The sequence below is a fragment of the Aegilops tauschii genome, chromosome 7 (assembly GCF_002575655.3).
Source record: "Aegilops tauschii subsp. strangulata cultivar AL8/78 chromosome 7, Aet v6.0, whole genome shotgun sequence".
NCBI lineage: Eukaryota > Viridiplantae > Streptophyta > Magnoliopsida > Poales > Poaceae > Aegilops > Aegilops tauschii.
The window spans coordinates 3,465,158-3,487,332 of NC_053041.3; the positions used below are offsets into that span (position 1 = coordinate 3,465,158).

A 22,175-nucleotide genomic window follows, 5' to 3' on the forward strand; every position below is an offset into this window, starting at 1 on the left:
CTGAAATGCTTCATTGTACCCATCATATTCTTGTTAAAAAAGCAGCCGGAGGATCTTGAAATGCTGCAGCCCCAAGTGACAGGGTAACAGCTAAAGGCTTGAGCATCTTGCAATGGCCACAAGGCCCCAAAAGGAGACGTTTGACAGAGGATGCAAAAAGGACTATTTGTCAATGTTTTGAAGAAATAGCAGGAGCTCTGTCTGCTACACAAATATTTATTTATATGTCGCAAATTGACAACCAGCCACTAGTACAGGGCATGAACGTAATACAGAAAACAAACTACCATATGGACAGTCTGTATGTATAATCATAAGGAAGAAACAACAGCTTGCTAACTAAACGAACATTCAGGACCAGCAGGCGGGGATGACAATGCCGGTGTGGAGATAATCAAGATTATGAGCAGGTGATCGTTCAACTGTTGAGAGCACCTTGATTACTTGCTGCATCGTCGGACGACGTGATGGATCAGGCTCTATGCACCGAACAACAATGGCGACAACTTGAAATATCTCACTTGCGATCTCCGCTTCAGGGTGTGGGAGCCGGGTGTCCAGCAAATTCTCAAGTAGTGTACTCTTGTTGTAGTTGTCCATGGACGAAAGGAAATCGCCTGGATGATGTCCCATGAACAACTCTAGAACGAGCACGCCAAAGCTATAAACATCGCACTTCTCTGTCACCCTGGTTGTGTATGCAAGCTCTGAAGAAACATCAACATTGGAGAGTTAATTCTGATAGCCATCTATTGTATAGTAATTTGGATTGTATAAACAAGAGACAAACGTAGCATGGTTGGTTTAACAAATATATAATAAGATTATGTATGTAACCAAGATAGATATATGATTTTACCTGGGGCAAGATATCCTTTTGTCCCGGCAAGACTTGTGCAGTTTGATGCATCCACATCAAGTATTTTTGCTATACCAAAATCTGAGAGGCATGCCTTAAATTCCAGGTCAAGTAAAACGTTGCCGCTTGTTATATCTCTATGGACTATTGGCGCGAAGCATTCATGATGCAGGTAAGACAAAGCATGAGCCACATCACAAACAATATTTAACCTCCTCCAATCCAATTCAATTGCAGTTTCCTTTCCCTTCAAAGATTCTGCTAAGCTTCCTCTATCCATGTATTCATAAACAAGAAATCTTCCCTGATATGCCGAGCAGTAACCACATAACTTTGCAATGTTGGGATGTCGAATATGCATTAACGCTTGTATTTCACGGTTAAATTGCTCATCAGCTTCCATCATATGGATCTTTTTTACTGCAAACAATTCACCTGTTGGTAACTGAGGTCTATAGACAGATCCATTCCCTCCAGATCCTATGCAATGAACATTGTTGAAATTGTTTGTGGCATCAACAATTTTCTGGTACACATCTTCCCCATCAAAGTTCCAGATGGTGAACATCTTGTATTGTTGTACTTCAGTTGCAGTTTCTTCCTTGGGTTTCTTATTTTTGCATTGCCATGTGACTAGTGCAGTGACAAACGCAAGAGATATAACAAGTATAATAGCAAGTAAAATAGCTCTAGACTTCCTATCATGTTCACTACTTGCAGGAAGATCACAAGGGGGCAAACCTTCCACAACACCACACAATTTCTTATTATGCGTGAACCATTTGACTGGAGCTTCTTCAAAGAACCTGGTATGCGGCACCGACCCTTCTAATCTGTTATATGACACATCCATGGATATGAGACTGGTCATGCTCTGTAGTGATGGTGGAATGTTACCGCTCAGTGCGTTGTGAGAGGGATTCAAGGCTTCAAGCGCACTAAGACCACCTAGAAGACTTGGAATAGCACCATCAATTGAATTGTCACTTAGATCCAACAAATCTTGCAGGTTTACCAACATCCCTAGCTCGATAGGAATAACACCATTGAGGTGATTATGGCTCAACTTTAGAAAGTGAAGCTTCAAACAATGCTCAATTGATCCTGGTATCTGCCCAACTAGCTTGTTTGATGATAAATCTAGATACTCCAAATTGTTCAGTAATCCAATTTCTTGTGGTATATTTCCTTGGAGCAAGTTACTAGAAAGACTTAAATTGAACAACATCATTGCATTGCTAATTTCTGGTGGAATGTGTCCTTCAAGCTTGTTTGATGAAACATCAAGTATCCCCAACCGAGATAATTTCCCTATGCTTGATGGTATCATTCCAGTTATATTGTTGTTTGACGCACGTAGCATGGTAAGCTTGTAGCAATCACCCCAACGATGAGATAATTTACCAAATAGTTTATTTGAACTGATATCAATATAGACAAGATTTGGATGAGCCCCCATCTCGGTGATATCTCCCTCAAGGTTATTTCTTTCAACTCGAGCCCTGACTAGGCTTGTGCAACTTAGTAAGCTTGATGGCAAGGGTCCAATCAAGTTGTTGCTAGCAGCGTTAAAGTATTGTAGCCGACCTCCCGCACAAATACCAGATGGTAGGGCACCAGAGAGGTTGTTGAAAGCAAAGCCCAAATGAACTAGACTCATTAACTTGCCAATTTCTTGAGGAATGGGTCCGGAAAGTTGGTTCATGTGAAGATACAATATAGTGAGTTTCGTCAAATTTCCTAATGTGTTTGGGATGTAACCTGAAAGTGTGTTTACATGAAGAACCAGCTCTTTTAACTTGAACACAAAACCTAGTTCTCGTGGAATTTCCCCAGAAAGTTGGTTACTGTAAAGGTACAAGGTCGTGAGTTTTGTCAGATTACTTAGGCAAACTGGGATGGAACCTTTTATTGTGTTGTTGCTAAGCTCCAAGTACTCTAAGTTGACCAAATGACCTAATTCTGGGCAATGTGGCCAGAAATTTGGTTATGAGGAAGGTACAAGCTAGCGAGTTTTGTTAGATTTCCTAGGCTGTTTGGGATGGAACCTGTTAGTGCCAAGTACTCTAATTTTACCAAATAACCTAGTTATTGAGGAATATGGCGAGAAAGTTGGTTATTGTAAAGATACAACATAGTGAGCTTTGTTAAATTGCCTAGGCTGTTTGGGATGGAACATGTTAGCATGTTGCTATCGAGATCTAAGATCTCCAACTGCAACAACCAACCTAGTCCTTCTGGAATTTGCCCTGAAAGTTGGTTCACGTCAAGGTACAAGGTAGTGAGTTTTGTCAAATTTCCTAAACTGTTTGGGTTGGAACCTGATCAGCTTGTTGTAGCTAAGTTCCAGGTCCTCTAAGTTGACCAAATGACCAAGTTTTTGACGGATGTGTCCAGAAAGTTGGTTGCGGTAAAGGTATAAGGCAGTGAGTTTGGTCAAGTCATGTACACTGCTTGGGATCGAGCCCGAAAGATTATTGTTAGACAAATATAGCCTAACCAAGTGCTTTAGGTGGCCTACTTCAGAAGGGATATGACCAACTAAGTGATTGATTGACAAGTTGAGCGTCTCAAGATTACTCATATTGCCTATATGCATTGGTATTTCACCGGAGACTTCATTTTCATGAAGCATTAAGACACACAATTTTGTGAGATTTCCTAGACCTAGTGGGATTGAGCCTCTTATCTGGTTGCCTTGTAGAAGAAGAGCCTGGAGCTCTCCGAGGGCCTTGATACCGGGAGGAATACTCCCAGCAAGGCGGTTGTGGGAGAGGTCGAGGTGTGTCAAGGTCCTCAAAGACGAGAAGTTAAGGGACTCCAATGCCCCTCTCAGCCGCATCCCCTGCAGGGAGATGCCACTGATCACCGGTGGGCGCCCGCGCGAGTGCATGCCGCAGCTGATGCCGCGCCAGCTGAGGGTGTCGACATGTTGTCCCAGGACCGCAGGGCATGCTGGCTGTGAATGTCAAGGCTGGCTTTCCAGGCCAGGAGCGCTATGGCCTGTCCCCTGGGCACTGCCGCCATGTCCGACGCAAGGCCAACGGCAGTGGCCGTGGTCAGCAGCAGCAGTGTGGCGAGCATTATTGGTGGTGCCGTCTCCATGAGATCGAAATTGCTATGGTGGGTTGTGTGCGTTGCTGAGGGGTGTTGGCATGTTTGGCATCTCAATTTAAAACGTAGAGCTTGCAGCCAGCATAGGCCGACTCAGTAAACGCTCTGCGATTGTTCTCAGCCTAGTTGCTTGTCCATATCAAAGCAAACCCCCACTTGACACTCATGGCAGTGAGAGTGTGCCATTTTACCTGCCCATGATCGGACAGGCCATTGACACTCATGGCATGTGCATTAATATCTCCACCGGCCCCTCTTGCGTGCATGCATCTATCTTGTACTTTAACCAACGCTGCATAATTTTACGTCATATATTGTGGAAGTTCCTTCCCGTAGTCCAACATGCCTCTGTGCATACCTTAGCAATGTGTAACTAGTACTCCCATAAAAAATAGGCGACTACTAGACGCCGGCGCGCCGGTCGCGCCCCAGCCGCCCGATGCAGCGCAGTCCAGCCGTTCGATCTGGCTTCCTCATCCTCTTCTTCCCCGTCCCACGCCTTCCTCTTCTTCCTTAGCAATACTACGGGCCCCAGGCCGGCGCTGATTACCCCGAGCGACCCCGCGCCTATTACTCAAAGCGCTCCCTACCCCGAGCAAGACGACCGGCCTCGAAGCTCGCCGTCCCCGCCGTGCTCACCCCTAGCCCGTGCTGCCATCCCCCTTGCCTCCCTGCAGATTCAATGGCGACGATGTAGTGGTTCGCATCCAAAAAGACGGTTGTAGCAAAAAATGGCACTGGCTCCAGCAAATCAAAAACACGGTGGTAGCAAAATCATGTAAATTGGACGTTGTTCCAGCAAATCAAAAATGCCGGTCGTAGCAAAAAATGAAGCTCACTCCAGCAAACTAAAACGCCGGTGGTAGCAAAAATTACAAAATTGGGGGGCTGGTTGAAGCAAACCCAAAAATCGGTGGTAGCAAAAACTTGTGCTGGTTCCAGCAAAAAAATAAACGGTGGTAGCAAAAATGCAAAATCAGGCGATGGTTACAGCTTTCCTCAGGAGTGGCTGCAACTTTCAGCGACGCAGGTTCCAGCTCTGTGGAGAGGTGGTTGCAGCTTTCGCCATGGAAGTTCATTGTGGCTGGCCTCGGATAACTCTACCAGCGGCGACACCAGTTGTACCAGGGTGTTACGCCGTTTGTAACATCACGCAAACTGGTTGTAGCACCGAGCGAGCAGGTGGTAGCAGGGTGTTGTGCCGCTCGGAGTAGCTCTCATGGCTAGAAAGGGTCATAGCAGCGCCCCCATGGCCTCGCCACACATGCCGGAGATGTCTTCGCAGCACCGCTCGCCTGCTTCATCCTGTAGCTAGCTCCGCCGCCCCTCCCTTTCGCCGGTTGCAGCTCATGGGTAGCCTTGGCCCGCAGCAGAAAAAGCAACAACAAACCTTGGCTATGGTGCGGTGTGGGAGGTGGAGGAGAAAAGGAGATAGAGGAAGAAACGGAGACGAGTGGATGAGAGCAACGCTGCCTGTGAAAAGATAAGGATCAGGAGAGAAAAGCGGTGTGTGACCCCACCGCTGTGGAACTCGCGCGTAGGATGTGCAGCGAGCGAGCGATGCGACCGGCCGGTCGTCCGTATACAAACATTTCCCTAAAAAATAACAATGTGTAACAACTAGAATATCTTTAAGCAAAAAAAAGAGAGTAGAATATCTTACTTTGGACATAATAAAAAGCATTGGTTATGTTACTTATGGTGTGACCCTGCTATGTCTGCTAGGCTAAGGGCATTTCTAACCGATCCCATAAAAGTTAGTGGAGTAAATTTTTACTCCACTAGCGGTGGCGGCACCTAGCCGATCCCCTATAGTTAGTGAGTAAAAATAAAATTGTGTAGATTTTGTGTCCTAGCCGCACGAACTTCAAACACTACACAATACATATCTTAAAAATATTCAAATTAAAACATGAATAGCATAACCGTCATAACATAAAGTTTCATCATCGCGTTTTTAAAATTAAAACATGCGAAGTTCACCCAAAATACATCACTTCAAACACAATGTTTGATCCAAAATCACCACAAACTTAGCATGTATATGTTGTGGATCGAGCCATCCTTTGGCATGCGAAACCACCCCCTTGGCCTCCTCCTCTTCCCCGGTCACCTCTTGTTCCATGTCTTGGGTGTCCTCCGAATGATCACAAAATGAGCCGTAGTTGAGATCATTAAGTCCAACGGTGGCCGAGGACTCCAAGGAAGCACGGAATTCGGCCGTGTTCATCTCCGTACTACAATAAACAATGCAAACACGACCAACAATCACCTACTGGCCACCAAAAATCACTATACACGACCAAGGAGGCGAGGAATTTCGCGAGGTTTTTGTTTTCACCTTGTAGGCTTTTCTGTGCCGTCGAGGGCCGTCGGCATAGCTGAGGATAGCCCGACGGCCCAGATACGCCGACGGCCTGGCCCTGACTGTCGGCATAGCTCGGAGTAGGCTGACGGGGGCCGTCGGCATATGTTTGGCCGTCGGGGTAGCGCCCCGTTCCGGTAGTGTCACGTGCCAGGCACGCATGTAGCTGCATGGGGGAGGAACGACAACAACGCCTGCCAGTTTGCCAAGAGAGCCCACTCACGACTCGGTGAAGACCGGCAGATGGGGCGGCGTCAACCTCGAGGAGACCAGGCAAGGGTGCAGGCCCGTACCGATCACCGCAGGCCCACAATGTTGGGATCAACCGTCAGATTGGCAACGAAGAGGAGCGTCTTGAGTTCTGGGGCAGCAGCAACACACCCTGACGTGAAACCGGTGCCAAAAATTCCTTTAAATATAGAAAACCCCAGAAAGAAAGCTAGAACTTCCGCTCCGCCGTCGCAAGCCTCTGTAGTGAAGCGATCTCATCTTGAGGCCTTCTTCGACACCCTGTCGGAGGGGAAAATCATCACCGGAGGCCACCTTCATCATCCCGACGGTCTCCATAACGAGGAGGGAGTAATTCACCCTCGAGGATGAGGGTATGTATGTATGTATGTATGTATGTATATATATCGTGTTCTTGATTTGGCACTATCTTGATGTACCGTGAGCTTTGTTAATATAGTCGGATCATATAGTATTTTTCTCTCTCTATCTTGTTGTGAAGAATTGAGTTTTGCTTTTTTAGGTTTTGTTATGTTGGATTGAATATTTTGGATTTGAGAACACTTGATGTATGTCTTGCATATGGAAACCCTAGTGACAATGAGGTATTATATTGAGTCATTTGATATATGTTTTGGTAATCAACTTGCGGATGCCCATGGTGGCATTTGGGTGGTCTAGGCACATAGGTTGATACATGTTTTTGTCCTACGTTCTCCGATAGAAACTTTGGAGTGATTATTTGTTGTATGTTGAGGGATTGTTATATGATTCAATTATGTTAGCACCGTTGAGAGATTGCACTAGTGAAAGTATGAACCCTAAGCCTTATTTTCAAGCATTGCTATATTATAATTTTTATATTTTCAGATTGGAAAAGGCTATATCTGCTATCCATATTACATTTGTATCACAATCTCTTTGCCGAACTAGTGCACCGGTGCCCGAGTGGTTGACAGTAGGAAAGCACAATCAGTAAGCTTTTGCACCTCCGTCTAGGAATCTCATGTCCTCAAATAAGTCTTGTACATTCTATTTTTCCATCAAGGAGGAGCCTGGTCGTTCTTTGAGAGCTTGTTGATGAGAGTGTCATCCAAAACTGCATAGGAGATGAAGCACTCCACTGGCTCTCCATGTTGCTCCATAGGTGCTTCATCACTGAAGCTTTTACAATGCAGTTTTACTGTATAGCATACTCTTGTCCTGGATAACCAAATGTTTCAAATCATGCATCATTGACTTTGACAACTAAATCAGTTAGAAGCAACACCTTTTTTTCTATAATGAACAAGGTGCGTACCTCATATTCAGTAGCATCCCTTTTGTTGAACTGCGTTATCAAGTTCTCCATAGCAATGATACCGTGTTCCGCTCATTATGACTTTTGTTGTTGTTTACGTGCTATGAGATGATCATCTTGGACTTGTTTGTTACTGTTTATTTGACTGACACCGCTCTTCTGTTCATATGTCATGCTGTAGCTGCAGAAACATCGGCCTGGCCTTCATTCGAAAATACGTAAAAGATATGAATGAGTCTGGGACGAAGTGCCTGAAGAAACATCGGGGTTTTTTTAGTTGCTAGATGTTTTGTTTTTGTATTGCATTTTGGATTCCAAAAAATGTTACTATCAGCAAAATTTATATGTACCGCAAGACGTTAATATCAGTAGTTACTTCTGAACATCAAGAGTCCCTTGCGCTCCTCCTCTGCTCAACATGTTCATGTGTGACTGTGATTTATGGGCTAGACGCTGACAACTGTGTGGCTTGCTTGTTGTGCAACAGACATAAAGGAAAAGCTAACCCCATGCACTCCCACCACATTAGCCTTATAGTATTTACCAAATGAAAGAAAATGGTGCCTCCTCACGTTAATGGCTCCTATCTATCCTCTCTTTCTTTTTACCATGGAAAATACATTACACACTTGACTGTGACTGTGATACTACTCGATCTACGGTGCCAAATCCACATCAGGAACCCTTGGTAGCTCGGTAGTACAGACCAAACTTACAGTATCTTAACTGGGGTTAGTGTTAGCAGAAGGGGTTGGAAAGGGAGAGCTGAGTGTATGCTGTGCAGTTCTGGAGAAGCTGAGGAGCGCTTGTGCCTTGTGTGCTCTGTTTCTGAAGCTGAAGCGCGGTGTTGACTGCACGCTGATGGTAGATATACGTACGTAGTTGAGTTGTGAAGCTTACCTGCCAGAGACCCCTTGATGATGGATGCCGTCAATTCATTCTGTCGCAACCTCTGCTTTTGCTTTTTTTTTTCTCAACTCTGCTTTACCTGTAGTTAGCCTTCTCTACTCCTCTGCTTTGCTCTGTTTTCTCATGTCTGAATATTTGCAAGTCGCCTCCTCTGCTTTTGCTCTGTTTTCTTAACTCTGCTTCACCTGTAGTTAGCCACCTCTACTCTTCTGCTTTGCTCTGTTTTCTCAACTCTGAATATTTGGCTGTAGCATGAGGCGTCGGGTCGATTCGACCAATGATGGAAGGAGATGCTCCCTTCCTCCTCAAAGCTAATCGCGGCTGCTTTCTATCAGCTCTTTCTTTTTAGCAAGGAATACTTATTTATAGATATTATAGATACAATGCAGAATCGACAGTTTCAGGAACCCTACCTACCCACAGTCCACAGATCCAACACTCACAGATCAATAGCTCGAGCTCTGGGACAGGATGGTGCCTGCGCCGGGCAACCTCCGGCGGCGAAACCGTTCGCTCGCTGCTTCTCCAGCATCTCTCTCTCTCTCTCTCTCTCTCTCTCTCTCCCCCCCCCCCCCCCCCCCCCCCCCCCTCTGACCAGAGTTTAGAGAGACGCCCGAATGTCAGCGGTAGGTGTGCTTTCCACGAATCGCGGTGAGGATCCGGCAGCCACGGAAACTCGGTTGCTGCTCTGCTATGGCTCTTCTATTTTATCTCTTTTAGCTTCAGGGAATCCACCGAAACAATGTAATCACCAAAGCTGGAGATTTTGGAATTAGATGAAACCATCGGTGTGTTACCCTGGGAAGCTGGTCAGCTTGCAAAATTGGAGGGAGTGCCCAAGTGCGTCCGCGAGGCTTGGAAGAATAGTGATCAAGTGGCTGAATTAGCTGGGGAGATTATATCCTTTATAATGGGCGTTGAAGTTGGTGACAATGGGGGGCTAGTTGTTGGGACAAAACACATGCAGATTCCACGATGGATCAAGGATCACTTCAACGACATTGGGTCCTTGGATATCAGGACCTGCAAACTAGAGGAGCAGGATCTCAAGATTCTGCGGGAGATGCCTAGCCTACGTAACCTCAAGCTAAGGCTGGAGGTCGTCCCAAGAGAGCCCATAGCCATCAGCGGTGAAGGGTTCCTGAGGCTCTACAGTCTCCTTCTTAACAGCCGCATGCCACCGGTTGTCACCTTCCAGGAAGGAGCGATGCCGTGGCTGTTTTCGCTTGAATTCGAGTTCCAGTTCTATGGTGGCTCACCTGCACTTGCAAATAAAGGCCCTCAGCTGGGTATGAAACACCTCCCGATGCTCCGCCAGGTCGAGTGTAGATGCAACAAGGAATGGTACCAAGGAGCAGTAAAGAGCAGCCCGTGCATGAGCGCGATGATTGACGCTGTGAGGAAAGAAGCTCCACTTTTGTTTGTGTCACTGGCCGCGAGGAAGAGACTTTTCCAGCGAACAAGAGCACACAGGTTCCAGAAGCTTCCAGCAGTGGGATAGGCAAGATGCATCTTACCGGAGTGGGACAGACACCATGGGCATGGCGATTCTCAGTGCTACCTTGAAATCTTCCATCCCCAAATGTGGGCACACAAGTTAAATGGGTCCCCACATTATTACTTATTTATACGCATGCTTGTTTCCAAGTTGGTTTGCCTTTGTTGCACCCGTAATATCTCTATCTGTATGGCCGGCTGGTGTGGTGTTACCACCTTTTCCATTTCATTTCAGTAAGCAGTGCCTACCCTGTTGAACAGGTATTAATTGTTGTCCTGTACTGATGTATGTGTGTATAATAATCCAAACGCTTTATTATGCACTTGCCACCAAACAATTTGGTTTTTGTGTATTACTAATAATGAGTGTGAGGATTTGTGTGCAATCTAAAGTTCAGGTTATTTTATATTTTTTGCTGTGTTTATTCTTGCTTTGAGCCTAGCTAGCTAGTGACTAATTGGCAACTTTAGACTTGTTGCTCTCCTCTTGTCGAGTCCAGGAAGCAGAGGGGGAGCCAAGATTTAATGTCCAGCTCAACAAGAATCTTTTGTCATATAACAAAAAGGAAAATACACAATCTCTGTCAGTCAGGAGATAATTATGAATAGTTATCTTGCGGCATGGAGCAGCGAGCTCCTTCTACCCGGCACTCCTCGGCGTCGGGGGCCAGCCCAGCAGACGGTGCTCGGGGGGGAGGGGGAGGGGCAGGAATATATTTGTTTTTCATACTTCTCTCTGGAAAGAACTGAGGAATTACATGTACATGGTGTTCTGGCTATGATGAAAAAATTGCTCTATTGAGCTTGAGCTGTTTGCAGCAGAGTCATCTTTACAAGATACAAACAACCTTTTACATCAGGGGAAAGAAATACTACATGATTATGCACCTATGCTCGGCTCCAGCATGAAACTGGTAGCGGCTAGCTCCCGTAACATCACTACCAAGTCACCACAAAAAAAATCTATCTTCAAACAGCCAATTGCCTCGGTCGAACAGGAGGCGTAATACATGTACATATCTCCGCCGAGGCAAAAAATAAATCTTGCATTGGCATCCTCGCCAACACTTCTCATCAATAAAGAGTAAAAGCTTGCCCTTGGGCATAGACCCATCTGCTGGTCCGTCGACCGGCCGCAGCTTGATCTTATAAAGCTTCGGCAGCAATTTGCCGGTCATTGAGCAGAGTGGAAGTGTTAATTAGAGAACCACCTCAAAGGCCTCGATCTACAGGACGAGTGCAAAAAACAAAAATTACTCATGAAGCAATCTGTTGTCTTCTTCGTCGCAAACTATACCGTTTAAAAGATCAATATCCTGGAACATGGAACACTGTCATCCCATTTCCGATACTGGATTTGGATTACGTTTTGTGTGTGTGTAGGAATACAATTACGCAATGAACCATCATCATAGACTGCTCACCGTGTTGCCAGAATTCCACAATTGCTGCCTGCGAAATTGCAAGGACAAAAGCATCAATTATTATGTCAAATACAGACACTATACACAAAACAGAGCGATTTTACAAAGGAACTCAGTGGGTAACAAAATGATCATAGAACAACAGCAGTGATTTCTACTCGGGATATACCTCAGCTCATGAAGAAAGGTCCAGCTCACCAACTGGCCATCTTGATGAGAAACTTTAGCTGTGCAATCTATCTACACATCATAGCTTTGGAAACTGAGAGTTTGCAGTTGACAATATTCTAGCATATTCGTAGGCAGTTCAATATTCTAGCTTACCTGCCGGAGATCCATTGATCATGATGATGGTCTTGTTAATTATGTCTGCCTTTTGTGACCAGGGCCTGGACCTCGGCTCGACTCTGGACAAAGATGGAGAATCAAGCATCTGCTTTGCTCTGTTTGTCTGTTATCGTTTTTGCCTTCCCTGTAGCTAGCTTTCCTCTCGTATGCTCTGCTTTCTCAACTCTAAATACTGATGCCGGAGAGACGCTCCCTGAGATGGAGTGCAGTCCGTCGCGGCTTGATCTGTAAGTGTTCGATTTCGATCCGTAGCTAGCTAGATTGGGTTCCTGATGCTTGTTCTTGTTGGGGGTAGTCCCTGCTCCAACAAATGGATAGCATCCGCCATTAGCGTGATGGAGCAGCATCTCCCTTCGTCCTCTGCTCAGGAGGAGGATAAATGGAGTCGCTGGGGCAGAGGAGTCTGCATTTTGTTTTTCTGACATCCACTTGCTCTGTCAATTCTTAGTTCAGACTTCAGACATAGTAGGAGTAAAAGAAGAAGAAAAAACTCTGTCTACTTCTACCAGGGGAAACATGATTATATCTACTTAAAGAAGCTATACTTTACAGCTCAACTAAAGTCGGTTCCGTGCTCAGTTCACGAAAGTTTGGCTAAACCAAATCTGCAACCCTATTTTGATTCCGAGTCAATTTCACGAGTATAAGCTCCGAGCTTCTCTGGTTAGTTCCTTCACTGGCTTTACAACGTGTCCGAGATGAGACCGATCGAAACTAGTGCCCTCCAACACCTTGTTCAGCTCAGCAGTCAGTTTGGAGGCTACCCGGTTGAGCAGGGCCATGGCGTCCTTCTCTGCTAACGAAAAGAGAGTTATCAGCCGCCATTAACGTGAGAAGGCAGAATCTCCGTCCATGCTGTGGTTGGAATCAGGACGATCATCAGGCCCTAGGTCGGCCTGACACCTAAAACCTCAAGCTACAGCCCAGTATTGAGAGTCCACAAAGCAGAGCAAAAGCAGAGGAAGCCACAGGCCAGTATTCAGGGTTCAGAAAGAAGAGGAAGCACAATTGCAGTCTATCTATGTATGCATCAGTTAATTAAGTTCTGATTGTCCATCTTTGCCTGCTGCCTTCTGCCTCCACAAAGCTCGCTGGTAACCAGAGTCTGAGTCGAGGTCTGGACGAAGACGAAGTCGCTGGAGCTCAACAGAGTTTGCAATCAAGGCTTTGGGCTCCAAAGACAGACAGAATGAATTAACAGCATCATCATCAAGGGATCTCCCGCAGGTAAGACGGCCGGATGCCGGAGGGACACTTACTGAATTCATAAATTCAGAAACAAGCACATTCAGTTTCACTTGTCATACTTTCTGCCTGGGCAACCTCTGGGACTGAATTTTCTGCTAAAAGATTCCTTCTGTGCCTTTTGTTTGGTACATTCGGAGAACCATGAGTCTGCTAATGATGTCTTTATTTTTACAGATTAGACAGCCTAGTGGGTCTGTTTGGAGCCGGATCTCAGCCAAGTTGTTCAAATGATCCATTTGGACTGAGAAGGATCTCTGATGGACTGGCAAGGGAAGATGAAACTGCGCGTACAATTGCATATAAAATATTGTCATAATATATTTTACACAGGTCCAAATATTGGTTGAGAACAAGAAGACCTTTGACCTCACCAAGGCCCTGACCTTGGTGGCAACGTGCAGGTTATAATTATAGACAGTTACGTTATAATTGAGATCAGTATTTGTTTCAGATCCATCAGTGTGAGGTATGTTTTTGACAACTCTGATCAATTTATTCTGAGCCAGAAAGTACGATACGCCAAACCGAATGTGCTTGTTTCTGAATGTATGTATTCAGAATCTGAACAATGCTCAACAGGAATGTCGGACCATGAACTGTCCTTCCGGCATCCCGGCCTGCTTACCTGCTGGAGCTCCCTTGATGATGAATTATGATGCTGTTAATTCTGTGTGTCTTTCGAGCCCAGGGCCTCGGAGTCATAACCTGAACTTGCTCTGTTTTTTGAACTCTGAATATTTGGCTGTAGCTTGAGGTTTCAGGCGTGAGAGGCAATCTTCCACCTTCCGACCACGGGACAAGAGATGCAGAGATGCTGCCTGCCCCCTCACGCTAAGGGCCGCTGATCTAGGAACACATCAGGAACCTTAGCTAGCTTGGTACAGACCCAACACTTGCAGATCTCCTTCTCTCCGGCATCTCTCTCTCTCTACTACTCTGCTCCGGAGAGACGACCGCGTGTATATCAACTCACGGAATCAGTTTATCTCTATGCAACAAGGACTGGAACAACCCATTTCTGAACTAGCAATCATCTGAATACAACCTAGTAGAACAAATTGGCTGGAAACAAGTTAATGATCCAAATGACGGTAGCTGGATTTCTCAAACTCTTCCGTACAGTACTTAATGGCAACACCACAGGATTAAATATCATCTTCGGTGCAATCACAAATTACCATATACTAACTAACAAAGCACTCGTGATAGTAATAATAATATTTCTTGTTTCATCAGTCAAACACAAAGCTCAGTTTATATATGGTTCAACAACCACACGCAGCACACACCACGCAAACAATCCGGCGTTTCTCAAAAAAAAAAAATGCAAATCATCCGGCTTGATGGTGAACTTATAGAAACCAAGCAAGCAATATATCCAGTGGTGCTTGCTTGACAGTCACACAACAGTCCAATCCAACTAAGCATGTGCAGATCAGGTATATGTAGATTATTAAAGAAACCACACCACTTATTTATCCTTCATGCACAAAGTTTGTGGCACAACGCACATGGATCTTGTAACAAACACACTTGATTGCCAAACAACGCTGCCTGTCCGCTCTATTCCGTTTGGTCTTCTTTTTTTATGCCGTCTACTGGGTTTTGACACTCAGCAAATGCGTGACAAAAAAAAAAAAACTCTGAAGGAAAGATCCGAAGGAGAGCCATGCAAGACTGGTACCGTAGAAGACCAATGCGCCGCCAACGACCGACCTCCTAGCCTAGAGTTTCCCCAGAGCTGTCTCTCGTAGAGGAAGAGAGAGCATCCTGTCAACGCCTTTAAGAAGGTTACGGCGTCCACGGCTGCCACCGTCACAGGCTCAAACCAAGGCCAGAAAAGGGTTTCCACCGAGCTCTCATAGTCCTCCGGTCGACAACCAATCCGGTAGTTAACGAGCGCTCCTTCGGGAGCCTCGCAACGATCAGCGCCACTTGGCGCGCTCTCAGCCATTCGCCACGTGTCGCACTCTGGACGCTCCCTCCAGATTTTGTTTTTTTTATTTTTCCGCACGCGTTTTCGGCTTTTTTCCCGGTTTTTTTCGACGTTTTGGTTTTTCCCTGGTCTTCCTTAGCGTTTCGACCAAAAAAATTGAAAAAAAAAATTTGCGCGAAAAAACGCGTTTACTTCCGTACCTTTAGCGAGAGTCACGGCCGTACCTTTCGGAAACGAAAAAAACACGTTTTCTGTTTTTTTTTCTTTCGTGAGAGTCACGGTTTTACTTCCGCGAGAGGCACGGTTGCGCTTTCGTGAGAGTCACGGCCGTGCCTCTCGGAAAGGAAAAACAAAACGCACTTTTTGTTTTTTTTTCTTTCGCGAGAGTCACGGTTTTGCTTCCACGAGAGGCACAGTTGTGTTTTTGCGAGAGTCACGGCCGTGCCTCTCGGAAAGGGAAAAAAATACGCGTTTTCTGTTTTTTTTCTTTCACGAGAGTCACGGTTTTGCTTTTGCCAGAGGCACGGTTGTGCTTTCGCGAGAGTCACGGGCGTGCCTCTTTCGGAAAGGGAAAAAACGCGTTTTCTGTTTTTTTCTTTCCACGAGAGTCACGGTTTTGCTTCCATGAGAGGCACGGTTGTGATTTCGCGAGAGGCACGGGCGTGCCTCTTTCGGAAAGGGAAAAAACCGTGCTCCCGGTTTGGTTTTTTCGTCCGGTTTTTTTCGTGAAAAAAAAGTTCGTCAAAACCTATCAATGATGAAAACGGTTCGAGATTTAGACGCACGGTTTAAGAGATAAAACGTTTTGAATAAACGGATCAACGAAAAAAGGAAAAACTCGCAGGTTGCGACAAGTGGCGCGCTGCATGTGCGTCACTTGTCGCGACCCGGGAAAGTGGAGTGTTCTCTCCTTAATTAGTGATTTGGGTGGATGATGCGTAGTGGCAATTGGCTGAACACCCTGTGATTTTGGACCAGCCTATATATCATAGGTTTACTAGGAGGATGGGCCAAGAAAAAAAACCCAGCAACAGCCTAGTGCCTACACCGCACGTGACGTATTTCTCAAAAAAAAAAAAAACGCGCGTCACGTGCCTCTCGATGCCATCTGATTCCCCTGATCCCCTCTGCTCCACGCGTTTCGATCCGCCGCCTCGACGGTCCCTGCCGGGCTGCCGGCTGCAACTCCATCGGCAGTGCGCCAGTGCGGCACCACAACGCAGCAGTGCCGTCGTCGGCGTGCCCAGCCGCCCCTGCCAGCGCAAGGAGATAGCGCTTGACCTGGCCAACTTCGTCGATAAGGACGTCCACGTGAAGCTCACTGGCGGCCGGCAAGGTTATTTCGTGCTAAGCTCTGCAACATCACATCCCCCCGTATTTGTTTGTGTTAGCCACTTACCTTCTACTCCTTACAGACTGTCTGTCATTGTCACAAGTGCGCTGTTTGGTGTCGAGTAATCCTTACAGACTTGCTACAAATGTATGTTACTGATGCGAGTACGCGACTTGTTAGTTTGGTCTTTGTCTGATTTAGTTTGTGCGTCTTGTGTTTCTTTAGTACTATTGACGTGCTCTTGTCATTCTAATCAGCAACCAAATGCCTAGTCGCATACATTGAGCGGGATGTTTTCTCCAAGGTGAATGAAGCTAATATAATTGATACTTTCATAGTCTTCTTTAACTTCTCAAGGTATGCATCATGTAGGCTTTTTTTAATGCAAAATCGAGACTTAATTAAGAATTTTAGCATGTTTGTAAGACCATATTGATCTATCATGTGTGGTATTGCTAATTGCTTAGAACGTTCACATGCCATGTTTGTTGTAATTTTTCTTTTTGAGAAGGACCATCCTGTTTCCAAATCCTAGCTCCACCGCTGCTTGTGAGGCTTGATTTGTACTTGGCATGCTCCCGTTCCTAAGGCTTCTAGAGAAGCGACTGGAGGTGAATCTCCTGCTCTCCTTGCCCGGATAGGCAGGAGATGCCAGCCGGTCCGATTGCTCCTTTCGACGGCGAAGAGACCCCTTATTTCTCAACCCCGTCACTTGTTAACTAGGAAGAGACAAGCTCACAGTATTCAAAGAAAATTGCAGCAATTAGTGGATGATGCCGTCACGGAGGACCAAGAGAATTCAAATACCAACCTGTTTTAATCAGTCAGTAGCAGGTCAGTTTAGAACAAACCCGGGAAATATATGGTTAAAAAGGACAGAATGACCCTAGAGATGAAAGCATGACAAACAAACAAAATAGGTGTCATTGTTGCCTTGAGGAGACTCGCGAATCATTGGGGCACGCCGATGAGGACACGCACGCGCTATACACTCACCCACCCACCCAGACAAAGCTGCAACGTCCAACCAAGCAGACTCATGCTACTTCAATTGCAACTACATCTTGGAGACTAAGACTCTTATCTTGGAGCTTACTTCAACAGTGAACCGAGGCTGCTGTGTGAATCAGACTTGCCCACATCAAAAATATTGTAAGTGCTCTATGAAGCTTTATTATCTAAATGCGGCCTGGTAAGCTTTCTTTACTCTGCACACTATGTACATCTTTTGCTGCAAAATAAGCAATAAGCAAGCCTAACCACCAAGTTTCTATTTGATTTTCGTGTTCCAGTTATCATCATAGTATAGGGTCTTCATCTCCATTTCACTCGTAGAGAGCTTTGTTCTAATTATTCGGAAAACAAAAGTAGGTTCAAGATCATTCCACATGCAACATAATTGCAAAAAAACACCGGCATACTCATCTTAAGACAGACTGGTTAATCTTGCTCATCTGGTCTGCGGGGGAGGTAGGCAGCAAGGTTAGTAGGCATCGGTGGACATTTTGGCTATAAAGGCTGGGGGCAGGACAAGGTTGGTCACTCCGACACGTTTTGGTCGGCGGACCCAACCGATCGGCTCCAAGAATTGAAGGGGAGAAAGAGGAGGGCCGACGTGCAGAGGCAGAGAGGAGGGTCTAAGGAGGCAGAGAGGAGGGTCTAAGGAGTAAGATGGGTTCTAAATAATGACTACCTGAAATTCAATATCTCATTTATACTGTGGTTTAGGGGTGAAAAATTATGAACTTTATCATGAAGAAGAATCCTTTCTATTTCACATCTAGTGGTCACATTCTTTTTCCATTTATGCGTGAAGTGAAAATAAATGTTGGATGGAATATAGTTGGTTTTATGGATGAGTATTGATGTACGTCTTGCATATTTGTGCGTGCCCATTGATTTTCCAACGCATTTCCAACAAACGAAAGATAGGGAAACTCAAAAACAAGATGGGACATATCTGCTTTCCAATTAGATTTTGCCTGGTTCTGCATATTTGTGAATCTTTTTGGAATTTCACACTAGGATGTTGATATGGATAAAAGCTGTATAATGCATATATATTTATACCGTTAGTACATAGTACTCATAACATCGGCTTACGAAACCAGTCCAACATTATAATATGTAAGTTATACCATTATAGTAATACCCGCAAAATCGGCTTTACAAAACAAGTCCAACATATGCGCAGCATAACGACACAATTTAGCGACATTACATTACATTACAACGAAGTTACACACTAGTATCACTTGTATAATCGAAAAGGTAGTACAGTGTTGTCCACAAAATAACAAAGGCAGTAGGTGAAGTGTCGTATGCTTGACATGTCGGTAGCTCAAGCATGTGATGCAGTGTCGATGTCTGGACGATGAACAATGCCCGCGTGCGTGAGCAGCGCCCAAAGGTGGGTCATGAACTCGCCGCCGGTGGCTAGGTGGTCGGCATGGACGTCGGCCTTGTCGGACGGCGCCAGGAAGAGCACCAGGTCAGCCCAGAAGCCCGCGAGCAGCTTCCACCGCGGCCGCTTGTTCTCCGACAAGAGCTTGTCTGCCAGGTTGGCTCCAAGGATCAAGATGGACATGTCTTGCACCATGTCTGGCTTTCCCAATTGTAACATCTTTTCGCATCTTTCTGACAATGTTTTGGTTGTGCCGAGACGCTCTCGGGCATCTAGAATGATGGCGTCCAGGATCTGTGAGGCCGTGTAGCTGTGGTTTGGCACCATGTCCGGAACGAAAGCAAGCAGGTAGGCGCAGTAGCTGGACACAGTGGTTGCAACGCGGCGGCTACTGGGGAGCTGGTCGGCGCCGCGCCCTGGTCCTGTTGTTCTTGGTGGGCGCATATGGTGGCGGCAATGTGCCACACGAGGACCATGTGCGTGCTCCTCGAGAGGTCGAACGGCGCCCAGTGCAGCTGCAACACCTTGTTCCTCAGATCGCCTGAACGGTCGACCGACAGCCAGCCACCGCTTTTGCCGAGGGAGCTGAGAACCTCCTTCTTGATTTCATCTGTCAGGGTAGGCGTAGGGTCAACAGGGAGAAGGCATTCATCTTGTGCGTGGTGTAGCCGCAGGAGTTGAGCAACGAGTACTGGCCGAGCTTGTTATCCCACCAGTGCACCGAATTCTTTGCCTGGCGTGCCGCCACCCATTTAATTAGCGCTCGGCGAATGCCGAAGCCCCGCTTCCACCACCGCTTCGTCATCATCCACCACCCCTTGCTGCCGTCATTGGTAGTCACATAGTCGCACACATAGTGTAAAATGGCCCAGTTTGAGTAAGCCGTGGCAACATCTTGCAGGATGTCGATGCTAAGGATCATGAAGACGACGAGAATGTTGTTGAAGAGGATGAAGACAATCGCCTGACTGGACATTGTGGGGACATTGTGGGTGTTATTCTCAAGCAAGTTTGCGGGGACATTGTGGGGGTACGATATGATGGCCTCCAAAGCAAAATCCAAGAGGAGCACCTTGAACAAGCCAAGGAGGATGACGAAACGGAGGACGCGGAACGCAGCTGGGGTGGTGGGGAAGAGCGTCGGGTACTTGGTGTAGAAGAAGTCGTACAGGAATGACAACTCGACCTCCACGAGATGGAAGGCATGCTCGCCATCGGTGACGACAAATTCCAGCGCCGCCGGGTCACTCTTCTCCTTCTCTGAGATGTGGAGCCCCGGGCAGAAGCGCCGCTTGAGCAACTTGAACAAGGCGAAGGAAAGACAAGTATCTTTCAGAGCACGCTTCTGGTCATCGTCAGGACTCAGCAGCAGCTTGTCCTTGCTGTTCCAGATCATGTCGAACGTGACGAGCTTGCCCTCGCCGCCCACCTCTGAGAGGTAGCAGGGCGCCTTGGACGGTGGGCTGGAGTCCTTTCCCTCGCCGAGGACCAGATACTTGCACTTAGCCATGTCCATGGGGCTATGAATCATATCATCAGAGCCAGAGGCATAGATATGTTGCGTGTAGTCAGCCACCACCTTGGCGTTGCGCACAAGACCGTGTACCGAGCTGGCCTTGCGCAGCGCCTTCATCCTCTGGGTGACCCTCAAGATGTTATACACCCAACAAAGGAGGAAGTAGAGCAGCAAGATCCCCCCCGCCGTCGGAGACGTCGCTCTAGCTGACGAGGAGCCAGAGCAAGAGAACCGTCTGGATGATGTGCTGCACCTGAACTCCTTTGCTATCCTCGATCTCCTGCCGGCTGAAGGCTGACATGCCATCCACGCTATCGAGGAGGAGCAGGAGCCCGACGGCCCACAACAGCTAGCTGTCAAGCCATTTGGGATTGGACGAGGCCGATGGTGTAGACGAACACCGGGAAGGAGAAGGTGTAAGCGACCCGCACCAGGTTCACAATGATTTTGTTGCCGGAGCGCCGACGCCGAGATCCCAACACCACCTGGTTGATCAACACAACACTAAGCATGGCCAGGAGGTTGATCTGCAACCCTTTGTCTGTGGATCAGCATCACATGGTTCTAGTGCTCATTTCTGGCGCTGGGGTATCGGCGGCTGGCGCGCCATGCCGCAGAGTCGCGGCCTAGTAAATATATGTTGATTTCAGTGGCTCACGTGATGAAAAGCGGAATCTATTAGAAACCAAAATCAGTCTGCTTGAATAGCTTGAGGCACTAGATTGAACACGAGAGGCTGTGGCCTAGTAGATCTGGGTTGATTTTAGTGCCTCGTGTGATGAAATGTAATTAAGTTGAGTTAGACTAGCCATATTGGGTAGTAACATGCACAGTCTATGTTAATACCTCTATAGTGGGGAGTAACATATGTGTGGTAACATGCAACACTTAATTTATTAGGCTATAGACTCATTTTGCCTTGATATGTGTGATGTTACTCATACTAGTAACTAGCTATGTTACCACTTTTCTCATTTTCTTCATTTATTGCTTGCCACATTATCTAGATATGTGTGATGTTAGTACCTATGTTACTCCCACTGTGGGTAGTCTTAAAAGGTTCATGGCCATTATTGAAGACTCTTTGGTACTACCCCCACACATAAAACCTCTACCGAGGACATCCTTATTCGAGGTCATCCATAGTCGAAGACTAGCCGTTACACCTATCCATACACAACCACCTTTTCTAAAAAAAAATACACAACCACCTTTACCCTACGGCTAGATCTCCCAAGCGCCTAGTATAAATAGCACCCGAGCCCCGATGGGTAGGGTTGGCAACTTGATATATAGAATTCCAAATTCACTTGCTCCAACTTCCCTAGCTCTTTCGTGCTTTTATGCTTATTCTTTGAGAGAATTAGTGAGTATGATCATGCACCTACCAAAAGCACAATTGTCCTTCCTTGTTAATCTTGGAGATTTGGCATCTTCTAAATGATTAGGTGTTGACTGTTGAGTGTCCAAGGTGTGGACTGGCCAAGTTGTTGCCCTTGAGGGTCGAAGGTGTGGATTGGCCGATGCAAGGTTCGGATATAACATATCGAAGATTTGCCACTAGTGGTTGGAACAAGCAGGTGAAGCTTGCTCAATGGAGAATAAGGTTTAGTTCGCAAGCGGATTCTGTAGTGTGCACATATGGTGCTCACTAAGGCACTGCTGGACCAGTTTGTGCTCCCGGCTTGCCGTTG

At 46.4% G+C, this 22,175-nt stretch overlaps 1 pseudogene; it reads right to left on the minus strand.

Annotated features, from left to right (window-relative positions):
* Positions 1-227: 227 nt before the first annotated feature.
* On the minus strand, positions 228-4,031 carry LOC109745808 (uncharacterized; annotated as a pseudogene).
* Between the last annotated feature and the right edge of the window lie 18,144 nt (positions 4,032-22,175).